The sequence below is a fragment of the Macrobrachium rosenbergii genome, chromosome 1, assembly GCF_040412425.1.
Source record: "Macrobrachium rosenbergii isolate ZJJX-2024 chromosome 1, ASM4041242v1, whole genome shotgun sequence".
Lineage (NCBI taxonomy): Eukaryota > Metazoa > Arthropoda > Malacostraca > Decapoda > Palaemonidae > Macrobrachium > Macrobrachium rosenbergii.
Genome location: NC_089741.1, coordinates 44,277,250 through 44,295,313, shown reverse-complemented (window position 1 = coordinate 44,295,313; position 18,064 = coordinate 44,277,250). Strand labels below are relative to the sequence as shown.

Below are 18,064 nucleotides of genomic sequence, written 5' to 3'. Positions count from 1 at the left end.
TGTATCGATGTGTGCTAATATTATAGACATCTATACTGTACACAAATCTTAACTGTATAAACATCTATACACAAATCTTAACTGTATAAAGTTTACATTACAATTATGTGAATATGGGGTTGCCTGATATGTATAAAGTTTACATTACAATTATGTGAATATGGGGTTGCCTGATATGTATATATATGTATATTCCCAATTAAAATAAATGTAATAATTAAAAGTTTACACATTACAATCTATGACAGGGTTGCCTGATATGTATAATTTAATCATTAAAAGTTTACATTACAATCTAATATCTGAATACGGGGGTGCCTGATATGTATGTATGTACATTCCCAGTTAAAATAAATGTAATATTTAAGCATTGTTCCTTACCTTAGTATTGCTTTCTCAGTGAAGTCCACATTGCCTTGCAAGTTTCGGGTATGATTTAACCCAGTGATTGAGCAGAAAAGGCTGTGTTAAATTTCAGATCCTCGTAACTTCATCCATTTGGAACGAATCGTTGTGTAGCTATCAATCTCCCATGGACTAGTATGGATTTCCTCATCCCAGTATCTTGTTTCTTAATAAATGGTTCTCCACTAATGAGAGCAATTCCATACAATATTCATGATCCAGTCAATGATAACTGAATTTGCCACCTAACTCACAGTTCTTTTAATGTTTGTGCGAGAAACAACAACAATCTTAGTCCATATTGTTCTATTACATTTTTGTTCATCATAACCAACAAACCAGCTGTGCTTAGAGACAATGTTTAGATATCTTCCGGCACTAGAGGAGTAACCGTGGCTGTCCTATCACAATAAAACCTCGAGAACTGAGGCACTGACTGCAATCCAAAATGAATAGTGTGTGGATAAGGCTGAGGTTCTTCAACATGTCCTTCAGTTCACTCCAACTGACAGATAAGTGTGTGTATGGAGGCTTTTGGAGAGCACTACACAGCAGCTACAACAACTGAGGAAAAAATAGGAATAGCAGTGAATTTCATCAGCAGATAAAATATACAAAAAAGGAAAACTAATTTAAGAAAACTTGCTGAAGCAGTTTTCTTAAAAGTCAGTCTGTGTAAAATAACAAAGTGGCAATTAAGCAGAAGAGTTAAAGCAAAATTTGAATCTTCGCCCAAAAGTTATATATAAAAGATCTAAACACTTAGATAAAAAAAATCTAAAAAATTAAGAAAAATTTTTTAAATCTAAAAAATTAAGAAAAACTGGCAAGTCCAAAAACTTTAGTCCAAATAAAACCAGTATTGTCCAACACTTTTATGACTCGCTTAAGGGATTAAAAAATGCCTATATAAAAAACTGCAAAAATGTTGTCCAAGAGCAAGAACCACTTCCGTTAAGTCTAAAATCTCCACACCAAAAGTAAAATATAACTCTGTTGTCAAGATTATAAAAATCTCTGTATAAAAAATAAAGTATGTTGAACACTAGAGATACTCTAAATTAAACTCCACATTTCCAGCAACAGAAAATGAACAAGGAACTCTAGTACAATACTACTATTTAACTACATTCGACATTTTCTCTAAACTCTTCAGACTGAATTTTAAAAAATCAATATAATTTAAAGAAACCAACAAATTTAACAATTTGGTGGAGAATAAGTGTAAAAAAAAAATCTCTACAGTACATGAAAATAATGAATAAAGTCACTATAAACCTTACATTACATGAAAATAATGAATGAAGTCACTATAAACCTTACTGGAATGGAATATGTGATTTAGGCATAAAGCCAAGCACTGGTACCCACAGGGTTATTCAACTCTGATAATGAATGAAAATGGAAGATATTTTTTATAGGTTTAAAATATTCAACTGTAAAGATTTAATTTCTAATGGAATTTAAAACTGCCATAAATAAGAAAATAATTACATTGATATTTTTTTATAAAAACCACAAGCAAAAAACTCAAAACAGGCAACGTCAATGTTCTCCTAAAATTTCAGTCATGGTTTTACCATCTAGATGGTACATCTGCCTCTCATTTACATACCTGGTGCAATAAACCAGAATGTGCTCAACTATCAAAAGGGCTATGACAATGAACACACACTGTAGCACTACCACCACCAAGAAGAAAACTGTGTGTCAGTTGTCAGTGACCAATCCTCAGCCTTGTTAGAATAACTTCAGTCCTCCTGTCACTTGGATAGGATCATTGCCAAAATCCTATTTGAAGTCTGAAAGTTTTAACCTCAAAGATTATCCATTGCAAGGCTTGATGTACAAGGAGTGCAATCGTGGTATATTGCTACTTAATGGATAAAAAGATCACCCCCCAAGAAAAAGGCTATTGAAGATTTGAAGGCAATTGGGCCTCAAAACAAAAACAAAAAAAAAAAAATCTCCACCATTACTAGAACACAGCCATGATCTTAAGTGTCCTTCCCTTAAAAAAAAAAAAAAAAGGCAGGAGTTAGTACAAAATGGAGTATGCGGGTGATGGAAGTTCTCATTGAACTGGTGATGAACACAATTTGGTAAAAAGTGATCTTCCAATGAATAACAACTGATTCATCTGGAACTGTGAGGTGTTGCTCCTGTTATGCCTTTCAAACCTTTTTACTGTGAATTTCTGTTTCAGCGCTGAATGAGCTCACAGGTCCCAGTACTTGGCTTTTGGTCTAAATTTTGTATTCTATTCCATCTTTTTGATGAGTAAAGTGGTGTATTTATTTTACAGAAAACTTACTTTGTATGTTAATAAACCCAATGCATGGTTAAAGCTCCACTGTATTGGGGAATCCAGTATAATGTGTGTAAAATATGCTGTAGTAAGATTTTTTTTTGTATAATAATTTAATTTTTTATTTTTGGCAATGTATCATAAGATTAATTTAAATTTTTATTTTTGGCAATGTCTATGACAAAAGCTGAACAAGAAGAAAACATCATCTGGTGTATTCAAAACCTTATAGCTAGAATTTTGTTCTACCCCACGTTATCTTACTGCGTAGTATTAGAATATTTTGGTAGAATAAAACGGTTTACAACTGTAGGCCAAAAAATAATTTTAGGAGCTCGTCCATCAAGGAAAATGGTAGACAAGCTAATTAGCTTAGATACAAAGGGTGTAATCTCAGTATCTGAAGGGTATGAACTTGTAATGAAAGAAAATGATTGGACAGGCTCAGGGATTCAGTTTACACATCTACCTACTGTCGAGTACTTTCAAAACCCAAGCCAGTCGAACCTCAAAAGAGGTGTTGCGTTTACAAAACACATTACCAGTCGAATTAAGACACTGCAAGGCCAGATGCACAAGAAGTGTCATCATAGCTGCATGCTACCTAACTGACACGTACAATGCAACACCTCTAAAGGAAATAGAGAATTTCAAGAAACTCAGGCCTCAGGATTAGCCTAAATAAGATGAGCATAAATGCTGTAAACTGATTTGCTAAGAGTATCCCTATGGATTACAGTACTTAAGTAACAGTTCTAGGAGGGTAATCTGACTTTGAGTGCTTTGGAGAGCTGGTTTGGGGTGTATTTTTGTTTGAAATATGAAATTGTGTTAGTATGAAAATTTAAGGTATATTTTTGTTTGAACTATTTTTTTGGGCCACTAAATGGGGAAGAAAACCATACCTGTGTATTAGAAACTGTCCGTTAATCAAGTACCAACTTCACCAAGGTTTAGGATTAACTATACAAATCTGAGGTCCTTTACAAGTTATATCCCCACCTCAGCCACCCCTCATTCTGCCTCCTGGGCCAAAAGACAAAGTGGGTGCACTGTATACCGACTGGGTGGGATGGACTCCCACCCATAACCAGTAGTTAACTACATACTCCATCATCTTGTTTAAAGTTAAACAGCCATTTTCAGCTGCTCTGAAAGTAATTCCATTCTCTGGTTAGTGGCTCCATAAAGTGGGTCATTAGCACTATTATCGCCAATTTTCAGCTAGGGGTGCTCGGCCAGGAACGGAACCTCCCCCGTTAACCGGGGACTAACTGAATATAGATATGTCTTTTTTATCTTATTTATCACAGTTTTAACTCCATTAGAAATTAAATCTCAATTTTACCTTTTTTAACACTGACTTTTAATGTTTCTTATAATCATTTATATTCTCATCATAGCGCTATATGACCCTATGGGTCCCAGTGCTTGGCTTTATGCCTAACTCGCATCATATTCCATTCCATTCCTTCACCACTGTCATCAGGATCATCAATATTTTTTGGAGTAAGGTAAGCACCCTCTTGAAAGTCTGGCCTTTATCTGATGAAATTCACCTTTGAGGTTCATAATTCTTGCCTGGAAATATTTTTAAAAAAATTTATATAAAGTACCTCTCAAAAGCTAACATTTGGGATAAGTTTCATTACAGGTACTTACATTATCTAAACAAGTTTATCATCTGTTTGTAACAGTAGACTGGATTATAAGCATGTGGCTTTGGAGTAAAGCAGAGATGAGCTGAGGAAAGTCAGTGGGAGTATGGCTGGAACACAGAGCTTCTTGCACCCAGTCCATGTCTCTTCAAGAAGTCCCACATTGCCTGCAACAAGTCCAAAGTAATTTAAAGGAAATTTTGAACCACACACAACCTACAACTACTCTTTTATAAGTTTTTGATAATTTTTTAGCCTCAACATCATGGCCTGAGATGTCATATAGCTGCTGGTTCCAATGCAAAATAGAAAGCTGTGCAATATCTTTGTGATTTATGAAAATGTTTAAACCATGTTAGGAAAACAACAGTTTGTCTCAAGAGTTTATATTTTGGAAGAATAAAAGGATAACCTTTGTCTTGTCTAAAACTTTAGTTTACTCTTTGAAAGTGTTACAATGTTAATTTGTCATGGATTTTCACTAGTCTTACTCAAATCCTTCAATAACATTATTTGAATATTTAATAGAATAGCTGTAATTTACACTTCAAATGGAAGCAGTTAACTAATTTTTGCTGAAATATAAAATGTAACCTAGTACTTTTCAGGAGCAGGAAAATACTATGGATAACAATTTAGGTAATCATAACCATCTAGTAAAAACTTGGCCATAAGCAAAGAAAATTTGGTGTACTTGGTTCTTCTATAACAATTTTTTTTTATTTAATGGTAAAAAAATTCTCCAGTCACTTAACATTTTTCAATATTTTGTAGTGAAAAGTAAATACAACCAATTGCTACAAATTTGGATGACTGAGGATAGCCTAGAAGCCTTTAGGGGCTAAAATGTACTGCTTTATTTTTGCATTTACAGTATTGTCATTTGGACAAATTTTTATCAATCAATAAATCTTGCTAATCTTCATTTTTTACATTTATATTAGTGCAGTCAAAGGTGTGAACATCTTGCTAAAAATCATAAAATTCCATAATTAGCTTAAAGTCAGTGAATTCTTTTAACTGCAGTACACAAAGGAAGTACTGTACAGTTATTAACTTTAAAACATTACAAAAAAAAAAAAAAAAACCCAAAAAAAAAAATGTCAATTCAGCTGTTCTGAAATAAACTTGCAATACCTGATACATGTATAAACCTGAAACAACTCATTTTGTCTGGGAAAATATAAAATTACCACAATGAAAAAGGGCAAATTTAGGAATTTATATTAATTTGTTGCCCAACGTATTCGTATTTAAATACCATCCTATAGCTGTGCCCAGCTTCTTGGTATTTTCAGCAGCTTTGATGGTTGCAAAATCATTAATTTCTTAACAGAGTAGTGGCTTCTGTAACTTATATCCAATCAAGATATAGAAAGATGACATTTATACATTAAATTTTACCAGTTTTCATAATACTGTACAGCATATGCATGAATATACAGATCAACACATGAACAAGTGATTGAGCTACCAAGATAAAGTAAAAGCATATTATGGTTTAAGGTGTAGTTTATCTATATACCTGCAAGAGCAAGCAAAATCATAGAACTAAGGAAAGTAAATTGCACTCAGAACTTGAGATACCCCAGCATCTCTGAATTGCGCAGAGATTCCAGCATATTTTGACTTGTAATAGCTAAATCTGCACACTCAGCAAAGGCCAATTCATTCCCACAAAGAAAAGCTGCAGGACTTACTTCCATAACGACCTTATCAAATAGAAAAAGCTCATCAAGCAACATTACAAATTTTTACTGAATGTTTACTTACTGAGCTAATGGTGCAAGGGTCATTTGTTTCAGGTGAGTATCACAGTTGCCATCATCATGTCCAACTGACCATCTGATATGGGCTGTGTAATTCATCCAGAAGTGATTGTGGAGTAAAGAGCGCCCACTAAGCTGTGTAATTCCTGGTTAGAGATAAATTTGTAAGTGTGTAGAACTCTCAATGCCGAGAATAGGTGTAATTTTGTATACGGTCCACAATAATATATCAATGGTACACTTTCATAAAGTCTTACATTCTACCACTGATATATTATTGTGGACCTTGTACAAAACTTGTAAGTGCTGGAACAAGCAAAATGATTCAATACAATATTTGGTTACAAAAAATTTTTCTACAGCCTACAATTCTCTGGCTTTAAAAGTAATTAATTAACTAGACACTAAAAGTACGTCTGAGGGGGAATATTCATGGTAAGGTAAAATAACTCATTTTCCATGATGTTTCTAATTGGAAAACAATGACTTGTATGTTACAAAAATTTTTTTCATGGTGTCTGTATGCTGTTACTTTAGAATAAGCAGATTTGATGATAATGCCTATATTGTTATGCTTCTGAAGCATTTTGGTAACAAAGACTTGAGTAAATTTTGTTTTTGGTGACTGACTGGTATAAGACAGTTCATGACTTGAAAATATAAATCATGTCCTTATGTTAATATTACTTTTAATTCAGTATAACATGTCAGTATTCAAGTACCCTTTCAAGTCTTGTTTTATAAGATGAATTTAAGAAAAAAACTTGAAAGTGTAACTATGGTTGATAAACTAGTGATTGTACAAGTTAAAAGGTTTAAATAATAAGATTTCAGCTACTGACTGTTGTTGCTTACTTCGGACAGTTTAAGACATTTGGATAATACAATCCTTACCACCCACTGGCATTAATCACAATACAAACTGGTTATCCTTTCTCAGTTCAATTATACTGTACAGAACTTGCTGGTATACCAAGTTGGATTGAATTCAAAATAGAATTTAGGCCAAAGGCCAAGCACTGGGACCTATGGTCATTCAGCACTGAAACAGAAATTGACAGTAAAAGGTTTGAAAGATGTAACAGGAGGAAAACCACGCAGTTGCACTATGAATCAATTGTTAGGAGAGGGTGGAAAGTAAAATGGAAGAAAATAGAATATGAAAGGAAGTACAGTAAAAGGAATGAAAGGGGTTGCAGCTAGGGGCCGAAGGCACACTGCAAAGAACCTTAAGTAATGCCTACAGTGCACTGCACGAGATGCACTGACAGCACTATCCCCATGGGGGGGTTTACCAAAGTTGAACTTACGAACAAAATGAACATATGAACAGCCATTCGGAACATAACTCATTCGTAAGTAAAGGAGTGCCTGTAATCTAAACACTCGTAACGCTGGCCACAAAAATTTATGGTTTGTGTTTGTGTGTGTATAAGGTCTGTAAAGATAGGCACTTGAAAATGGGATGCTGATGTGTCACTGTAAGATGCTGCAATTGAAGGTTGGAATGCCTAGGAAGGCTGACACAGTACTCCAGTAGTTAAGAAATACAATAAAATACTTAACTCATCAATCATAAATAGCCTTATTATATATTATACATGAAACACACCAAATCAAGAGCTTTTGCTATTACAAACCCATAAATCATAAACAGCTTGAATTGCAATTTAGAAGGGAAGATGAGGTTTATGAGCTCTTGAAGAGAAAAGTATGTAAGGCTGCAGGAAATTCAAAACCCAAAGGCAGATGATGGCACTGACAATCAGCCTCAAAAGTCATGACTAACAGTTGGTACAACAGGAAACTCATGCCTGTGTGTGCCAGATTATGGGGATAGTCAAGGTGAAGATGAATGATCCAGATCCCTCTCAACTGAAAGCGCATGGCCTGTTGTGACGACAGGTTCCTGCAAATAAATATCGTGGGTAAAATTTAGCAAAACTGAACCAACACTTAGTGTCTGTCTTAAGTATGGCAAGACAGATAAGAAAGGAATCTCTGAGTGAGTTTTCCCTGCTGGAGAACTGTCTTGGTCATGAAGTCATGCAAACAAGTCCCTTCCAGGACCACTGGCAAAGTAAAATACTTCCCACAGAAGTCATTGACACACTCCAAGAGGTGGCCAGGGCAATTAGAACAGTCTTGAGAGGAGAGTCAAACTGATCTTTTCCATGTTGACTTGTAGGCCCAGGGACCAGCACAAGTCCAAAAGCTGCAGCCCCATATGATAAAGCATGGCATCAACAGGTACGAGAACTCATCATACACTAAAATTACAGCCAAATCAGAATGCAGAGCCATAAGTAACTGTTACTGCAGAATGGAAAACCATAAACTGTAACTGTTACAATGGAAAAGGCAAAAATTTACAATAAACAATCCACCTCAATAAAAGTTAGGCGAGGGTTAAAAAGTTATGCTACACAGCCCATTATGACAAGATTACACCAAGTTAGTATTACCTGGTCAAAAGAATAGCTGTAACTTGAAAGTGAATGAAATTTCCAAAATTAATTCACTGAAAACAGGCAAAGAAGAATAATTATACTAAACCAGGAAACATTTCTGTCACAGACCTAAAACTAAAAAGTAAACAAATCACTAAAACACCAGACAACATGAGTGAGTAAAGGTGAACAAAAATGAAGAAATGACAATTCTGGGAAGCCTGGCCACCAAGAGGCACAAGAATGAGTGACTCCTTATGGCACAAGGGACTCGGCTGGCTTATACGCAGTGGGGCTATTTCAAACTTCTCTTGATGTGTATACGTGCACCTTGGACAGAATAAGGATATTCATGATTAACAGTTTGATAATAGCAAGACATTATTAATTTTATACTTGGAAATAGTTATGTAGTAATTTCCTCATGTTTTATATAAACGCTATGGTACTCTTACTGGTAACATGAGCCGTTCCTCAACTACCACTGCTAAGCCTGCCCACCCCAGCCAACAATCTGTTTGACTGGAGCATCATTTAGCTGCTTGGACACTGCAGCTGCTGACTGGTATAGAGGCTGTAGCTGACACCATGCCTCATGTTGCTCACACCATAAATGCTTCTCTGCCACCAACTATTAAACCTGCAAAATGACATAGAATGGATTTTTCTTATTTCCATTTGCTGTATCTAATGCAGGATCTGAAAAAAATTAATTTTAACATGGCTTAGGTTATGTAGTACCCCAGGTCTAATACAGTAATTAGTATTAGTATGCTCATGGCAAGCCTATGGTGAGGCAATCATTTGCAGTCAATGGCCGCAATGACCCTAATCTTTTGAGATAAACAAGCCAGATAACTAGAACCAACATACCAAAAGACGGTCTAACTTAGGCTAACCTAACTCCCTATATGGAAATACCACACAGAAGTGTGGCAGGCTTTGTATGATGCTCATTAAAACTGTAGACTTGGTAATTTTTTAGTTTCAGTCAAAACTCTATCATTTAAACTTTTAATATTTCTACCAACCATATAGTTAGGCTACAGAGATGTTGCTTTGATGCAGAAAATAGTTTTTGCTTGCTTACATATGCCTGTGTTGCTGTATTTATTCTGCGGTAATTTAGTTAATTCAGTATATATTCTGTGGTGCTATCTGTGTGTTGCACCTTTTTCATATTTGTCACATTTGAGTATGTTTCTGATTGAATATGAAAATCAAGCAAATCTGATATTAATCCCTTTATCAAAAAAGTGCTTTACAACAAATGACCCTACGCACAACAACAATGCAGAATAAACTGGAAACAGGGTCTTATTAAACTCTGAATTATGGAAGAACTGGAGCAAACAAAAGTAACAAACAAAGTAAAGCCCTATGAACTGAACCTAAAGCTTGGCAAACCAGGGTATTTGTTACTGGTTAATGATAACTCATAAACATGAGATTTATAGATGGTGCATTAGACTAAATTCAACCTGAAAAATACTTCCCACTAAATAATGATGGCATATGTAAACAGAAAAGTTATACTTTTTGCATCATAAGAAGAATAACACCTGATAAGAGTCATAGAGGAGAAAGGTAGGGCCATTTGTTTCTTAATGTTACAGCCTTCGAATTGATTGTATTTGTCAACATCTAATTTTTGTGTTTTGGGTTTGAATTGAAATACCAACAGTTTCTATAAGTGTAATTTCCCTTTGGCTCCCAGCTAAAATGCTCTCGGTAAATCTAAGCAAAAGCTCCGTACGGAAATTGTTTTTCCTGTACTTTATGTGTTGCTGATGAAGGAGGTGGTGTGTATTGTCAGTCAATTATTATTAACCTCATCACATATCTACCCAACACGGTTAGGGACTCTGGGAATGTGGGGTTTTGGCTGGGGGAAATCGATGGGAGAAAGACCAGACCGCTATGTTGTTGTTCTGGAATGGTTCTGTGCATGTGCAAGCCATTAGGGAGCCAGATGTTTAGGAAGGAATTGGCTAAGGAAACCTATTATAATAGGAACTATACAAACCTAACCTAACCTAGCTCAGTTCTCAACATAAGGCAATACAAAAATGTTTTCTTTGACCTAGCCTATAGGTCCCTCTAATCCCTAACCACTACAATTACTTAAAAAAAAAAAAAAAAAAAAAATCCTGGGTTCTAAAAAATTCATGGATTCTGTAAGTGTAGCCTAAGCTAGTTTAGAAGTACAGCATTGTCAAAAGAGTGACCTGACCGAATACAACTCAAACAAGCCAATTATTAACACCATTACAAAAACGGGAAATCGATCTCAAAAGTTTTTTAAACACCAGAAACAAATCAACATTAACAGATTCCACTCAATAGAAGATAAAGTTTTAATAAAGTCTTGAAACTGAATCCAGGTAAAAAAAAAAGTTACAATTTATGGTAGCCAATAATAGTCACAGGAAAACGCAACCTAACCCAACTTAACCTAACAATGTGACATTTTTCTTGAATTCTTCTTAGCCAAAATTGTGACTTTTTTACTGTGACTTTTTTTTCTGTCTTTATTACTGGCCACCTTGAAATCATTTGGCTATGATAGGGTTAACAGCCATTGGGCAAGAATTTAGTAAAACCTTTAACCTAGCAATTCACTGGCATTAAGCCTATCAAAGTACTGTAAAATTTGATACCAGCTGACAAAACCCTGATCACTAGGCCTACATTGTTTTTTTTTTTAAACTTTTGATTATGTTAATTTACATTGGCCTACACCCTAAACTACAAACTCCTGGACTTTATTCCCAAGGATCAACACTAGCCTAAAGCACATTGCAAAATGCCTACCCGTTGGCTAATACAAGACCAAAAAAATGGGACAACAAAGTTATTTCCATGATATAACCAGTTTTCACTAACGCATCAAAGGGTTATTTTTCAGAAGAGTACAGCCACCTCCCACATTATAATTTATATTTTCCTTGGGCAAAACACACCAAAACAAAAAATATCTCAATACATAGGCTAACCTTCGCCAATGCTTATTTACAAAGGAAACTAATTACTCAAATGATGACTTATAAGGTAAGACAATACTGGCCGTCCACACCCCTCCATAGCGAATACAGGAAATTGTAAACAGTAAACATCCCCAGGTTACGTTAGGTTGGTCTTTTTTTTTGTAAATTCTTTTAGTGCCCTGTGTTAGGCAATTTAAGCCATTTTTGCTTCAAAAACAAAAACGGATTAGTTGCAAAAATGGCTGGCTGAAATTTTGTAGAAAATTACCCATAAAAACGTCATCGCCAAAGTCCTCACCGCTGAGCCAGCTTAAGAACTCTCAAGATCATATTTTCCTAACAGCACCAAAACAAAAAAATCTTCAATGAAACACCAATGCAATTCAAAGGAAACTAGCCTAAATTGACTTATAAATTAAAACTTGGCCGTCCACACCACTCCAGCAAATGGGCCTTGTAAAACAGTAAACATCCCCAATGGATAACACAAATTTCAGTGCCCTATAAACCATTTTTGCATAACCTGGCGGTTTCATGAAAAAATCCCTGGCTTGAATTAAACTTTGACCAAAAAGTTGAAAAGTCAATCCATTGGCCTACTGCCTACAATTCATAACATGTCTATAAAAAAATTAGGTAATTCTTTACAAAAGGTCCGCATCAATATTTGGTGTTTGACATTTTATAAAATAAAAAAACCCAGCTTAATATGTACATTTGGGCTTAGTATAAACTGAAACTACAAATGGAGTACGAAATTTCATGCGCTATAACCTTATAACCTGGCGGGCTTGTCCCCCTGGTGAATTAAACAACCAAAACATCAAACAAACACCAAATACCTGATGCTGGACCTTTTGTAAAGAATTATGCCTAAAAAAAAATTAATTCTGAAGGCAAACACTGACAAGTAATAATTTTTTTATAATTCTTCATTTCAAAGGCTGACTAAAGAATTTTCCGTTCAAAGGTTAAGCAAATTTAATTAAAACACCTTAGGCTAATGTAAACGGGTATTAGGAAAAAAGTTCCTCAATTTCATGAAACGGCATCGAAAATGTATTATTTTACCCTTTCCACCAACACTGGAACATCAAAACTAGGATAAAATGACATCTCAGAAATGGCTATTGGCCATAGCAGCCGGTTGTCCAAAACTTCACAATCGCGTAAAACTTGAATAAATCGCTTAACGTCAACAAAGTCGACTTCAAACCTGTTGGGAAATTTATAATACGAACTAGAAAACCTAACTAGGAAAAGATTAAAACTATTATAATGCATAAAATTTACCTTGAGGTAGAACATTATGGGTAACCTTCACTTCAGCACGGAGTATGGAGTTTAATGTCTATGGACTCTGAAATTTCGGCCGCTTGGAGTTGGACCTTGAGGTTGCAGTACTTTTTCCAATCGGTTAAAGAAATTTGAAAACCTCTTTAAAAATTGTACATTTTTAATGTTAAATAGATAAATACACATTGAAGTTATGAACGATCCTGTCATATTATTTAATAGGGAAAGTGGTAAGCGTTAATGTGCCCCAAATATTATAAACTTATGGCCGGTATGTTTTGTGGAATACTGAAACTCTGTTGATGAAAAAATGACCAATAAGAAATGTTATTTAATTTACGAATGAAATCCGTCCGGCCATCTTTATGGCAGCTTCGCGTAAACTATAACTACAAGTCACTAAGATGATGGTGAAAATAAAAACATATTAAATGTTAAAATAATTAAAACATGCGAACAGAAATTCATGAATTACCAGAAACCACAAGCCTGTGGGATCCGCTTATAGGCTAGTATATATATATATATATATATATATATATATATATATATATATATATATATATATATATACGTGGATGTGTGCGTCCTGTGGTTATCAACCTAGCCTCCTAAGCGGGTGAAAAAACGATGTTATGCTTTCTTCCTAACAAAAAAAAATAAACTGTACCTCTAGTGCTCTAAGCAGTATTATGTACCTGATAGCTAGTCGAACGTGGTGAATAGCTGAGAACAGGAAGGCTAACATCTGTGGGAGTCACTTCTTTAAGTGGCGAGAGTCGATATGAGAGATAGATTATCATCATCTAAGACTTTTAAACTGTATATAATCTATAAAGACAGAAGATAGGCAAGAGGCAATATACACTCTAATATTCGAATCACTGAAATGTATAATGATAGTAACATCATCATACTCTAACAGTTGTAACTGGTGAGACTGCCTGGGCTGGACGATGACGAGTCTGAACGTGGCGTTTTTTGGTCGTAAACTATCGCTAGTACACAAGACAAATGTATTAATACACTTTACACAGTGTGTAGGGTGCTTGACGTGGTAGTGATGAATTTCTGTGTAGGCATACATATTAGCTATTGTTGTGGAATTTTTCTGCACCTTAATTTCATCCACGACTTATCAGTTAAAGTATGAATATGCAAATGACCATTGTACTGTATTTCTCTTGGCGCCAACCCCAGTTTAGTGGCATCGACTCAATGATGAAAACTAAAAACATTACGACCTTCACAATGAGAAAAAAAATCATAATTGGGTAGTGATATGATAAAGCGTCAAGATAATAGGCTACTGCAGAAGAACTGCGCACACTTCAGTCTGTTATGCACCATATCACTTTTGGGGAGGGCGGGTGACAGGGGACGAGGCCCACTGGTCAGGGCATGGCGTGGCGCCTTGGGAAAGGTTAGGTTAAGGGAAGGCCACTTATGACGCATCCTGTTGAAATATGTTTTTGGTCTGCTTTTAAACAGTCACGACCCACGGAAATAGCGTGCGCAACTCTTCTGCACTTTTAGAAAATCGCAGATAGTTTTATATCATTTTTTTTAATGGAATTCTGAATTCCTTCAGCTTGTGAACGAAACAAGCTAGTGAAATAATGTTTTTGTAGATTTCCGAGTCAGACTTACCTGTTGAACAACGAACCTGTAGCCTACATGAATACCTTTTGTAAATTCGGAATGTAAGATTCGATTCTCAGGGTACCATGGTCTCCCAATTTTCACAATTTTAATGTTAGCGCAAGAAACGACACATAAGCATTCTAGAGTGTAACTCTATCTAATTTCCGCAGATCGACCTAACGAAACATACGCAACCCTATGGAATATTCAAGAGCTGCAGTGGCCAGATCCATTTTCTTGCCCGGTATTCGTTACTACAGAAAATGGATAACCCCAAACTTCAATGGCTAACTTTGCTATTTTTCCAAATATTGATTGTTTCAAATAAAAATCTAATCTTTATGCTCTACGTTAACTACTTAGGTGTAAATTTATCTTGAGCAGATACATACGTAATATTATTTGTTTGTATAATTACTATGTAAATAAAAATTACTTTAATAAAGTTATTCCAGCTACATCCGCGCTGACATTGCTCAACAGATCCCCGATATACTTTTTATGCAGAAATGGTAAGCAATCGGGATTACCAGGTGAAGCCGGATATAACCATTATCTTTGGACGCTATTTAATACTTCAGTAATGTATTTTAACATTCTTTTTAATGTGCATATGATACAAAAATCGATATATTATGAAACTGTCAAGAAACATATATGACCATTGTTTTGTAAATATTTTGTACATGAGAGAGAGAGAGAGAGAGAGAGAGAGAGAGAGAGAGAGAGAGAGAGAGAGAGAGAGAGAGAGAGAGAGAGAGAGAGAGAGAGCGTTAAGTATTCATTCTTATTGGCACCCGTGCTTGAAGCAGTGCAATATAACTGACACGCCCTTAAAAGAGGGCAAAAAAATAATTCTGATAAGGTGGAAGTAGTTAGTGATAACAACTACAGCCAATTGCTTTTTTTTTTTTTTTTTTTGCTAGACTAAGCTTCATTTGCACCATCACGACTCCTGTTCAGTAAGCCATTAATTTCAAGGAGCCTTTATGTATATAGAAAATACTGAATGGTATGAAGATATAGGTCAAGCTAATATCAATACACACGCGCAACCGGCAACTCAACTTATTTCAACTAGAAAAATGAAAGCAGCGTTGTCTGGACAGGATGAGTGACGTCACTGTTATCTATCTATTGTTTTTCGATACGAACGGAAACCAGAGATATGAGTCTTCTTCTTCTTCTTCGCTGTTCTGTAGCTTCTGTTTATAGCAAATGGTTTCAGGCAAATGATGCTGCTTTTAAATGTTTCCTGGCAACGCATTCGGTCTTGCAAATGAACATCCCAAAAATATTTCCTAAGGACGTGTAAAATAATAATAATAATAATAATAATAATAATAATAATAATAATAATAATAATAATAATAATAATAATAATAATAATAATAATAATAATGAGAAAATTAAGTTACAAGAGAAAAGACTAGGGAGAATGAGCTTATGACAATAAGGCAAAAGGACAGAAATACAATCATTACAGTCACTAATGAGCCGTTTATAAACAAGGCTACAGTACCCTGATATAGTGCGTTCTTGCAGATGTCAAAAGTGTAACTTGGAACCACACTACTATAGGAACTAAGTACAATCATTACAGCTCTCTCTGTGGCAATTTAGAAACACAGACATAAAAGCACAGTACATTTAGGCATATAGTTATTTATACCAGCTCCAAAATTAGCTATTCAGTGCTGCAGCACCCAAATACAGCCACTGCATATCTAAATTTAATGCACGAAAGCTTAATATTGCAACACCCATGGACAGTCGTTACAGATCTGAAAACCAGCACCCATGCTGGCCTGTTGCGAAAGCTGGGTGGGTCCCCAGAATACGAAAGCTCAAACCACTCGCGAACGCCCGCGACTAAATTCGGATGGTGTAAACATCAAAGAGTAAATATGATGTTGCCTGCTGGCATGTTATGATCGATTCCCCGAGGTATTTGCCAAAAAAAAACTGAGTTGTCGGGGCAGGTTTGTTCCGTTTCTGTGCTGGGGACGACGAAACGCAGTTATTTGACGGTTTACTTAACCATTAGTGATTGATCTCTTTACGTCAGCTGACGGCATAGTACTAAACTACTAAAGCATAACACGAATGCCTCAATTTTAACTCCACGAATTTGGGTGTTGTTCATTTCTGATTGTTCATGAATTCACGTAATTCTCAACGGCATTTATATTGATAATTAATGACTGTCACCAACGTCACGTTATCACATCAATGAAAACTACACGTGTCACAGATCCATTGACGAAGGCATGTTCCAATAATCGCATTCTATTAAATACCGACGGAAATATATCAATGCCAGAAAGAAATTAAGTCGAAAATTATATGATCCATAGATAGATGTTTTAAACTCGATCAAAATAACGGTTAAGACATGATTCAAGATGCAACATAGTCTATAGACCTTCATACGGCTGAAAGTATTTCAAAGCGTTACATTTCATTTTAATAGTTTGTTCAGGTGCATATGTTCCGTAGCGGTTCTGAACTCGACCAGAGAGAGAGAGAGAGAGAGAGAGAGAGAGAGAGAGATTCTATATTTTGGGAGCACCTAAAAGTTTTTTTTTTCTTTAAACCTGTGAATCATATGTCCCTGTGGATCAAGACTAGGGAGGCATAATCCGTATATTTGCCCCCCACCCCAATTTCATTTCTTTAACATTTTCGTTTAGCTGACTTGACGTTCAAGGTAATATAACTTTAAACTAACAGCATACACAGCTGTTTTATTGTCTGAAATATATTATGCATAACTTTGGCTCTATTTCATCTGCAAGTAAACATATCTACAACGACCTGAATTTGCCTAGAGACAAAATATTTTATCAATCTTTTACACGGCATTCAGCCTAAAGTAATCTATCTTGAACTAAATTGATTATATGTAAAAATAGGCGTATCTTATTGCCTTGTCCCTTTGGCAAAAGCTAGCGATCTTATTTGCGCGTAAATATCGTTACTTATCCTACCGTATTTTTTTTAAAGAACACTCCCGATCTATTTTTGGAAGGACCCACTGGCAGACTGCCTGCCATTAATCAAGACATTCTCTCTCTCTCTCTCTCTCTCTCTCTCTCTCTCTCTCTCTCTCTCTCTCTCTCTCTCTGCCTTTTGGTAATAAGGCTGCGCTTTTAATCTCGGTATACGTGTCACATATCGAGGCATTAGTGAATTAAAAGTTTTGGATTCTATCGGCGTCCGAAAGCGAGTGGTCCTGGGTGTGTACCAAACACGAACGTTTTAGTCATATATATAATTTTTTTTTTTATTTTTACACAGAAGCTGAATGGAGAGGCAAATAAGTACCTGTATTAAGGACAAGCTTAGATTAGAACGAAACGGAAACTCGCACAAGTTTTGGGACGAGTTGACTAATGACTTCCATACCATACCAAATTTACGGTCAACCAAAATGTAAAGAATACTGTAAAACGAAAGTAGATAATGACGAAGTGATAATGAAGCATAAAGAACAAAATGATAAACGAGAGACAAGAAAAAAACACAGCAAAGAATAAGATCGAAT

General features: G+C 35.4%; 1 long non-coding RNA gene across 1 annotated transcript; it reads right to left on the bottom strand.

The window, feature by feature from the left end:
* Window positions 1-2,466: 2,466 nt before the first annotated feature.
* Window positions 2,467-13,199, bottom strand: LOC136831423 (uncharacterized). The gene is made up of 3 exons (XR_010850876.1): window positions 12,871-13,199; window positions 9,046-9,230; window positions 2,467-4,538 (listed from the first exon to the last, which is right to left on the bottom strand). It is a non-coding gene; the product is annotated as an uncharacterized lncRNA (long non-coding RNA).
* Window positions 13,200-18,064: the final 4,865 nt, after the last annotated feature.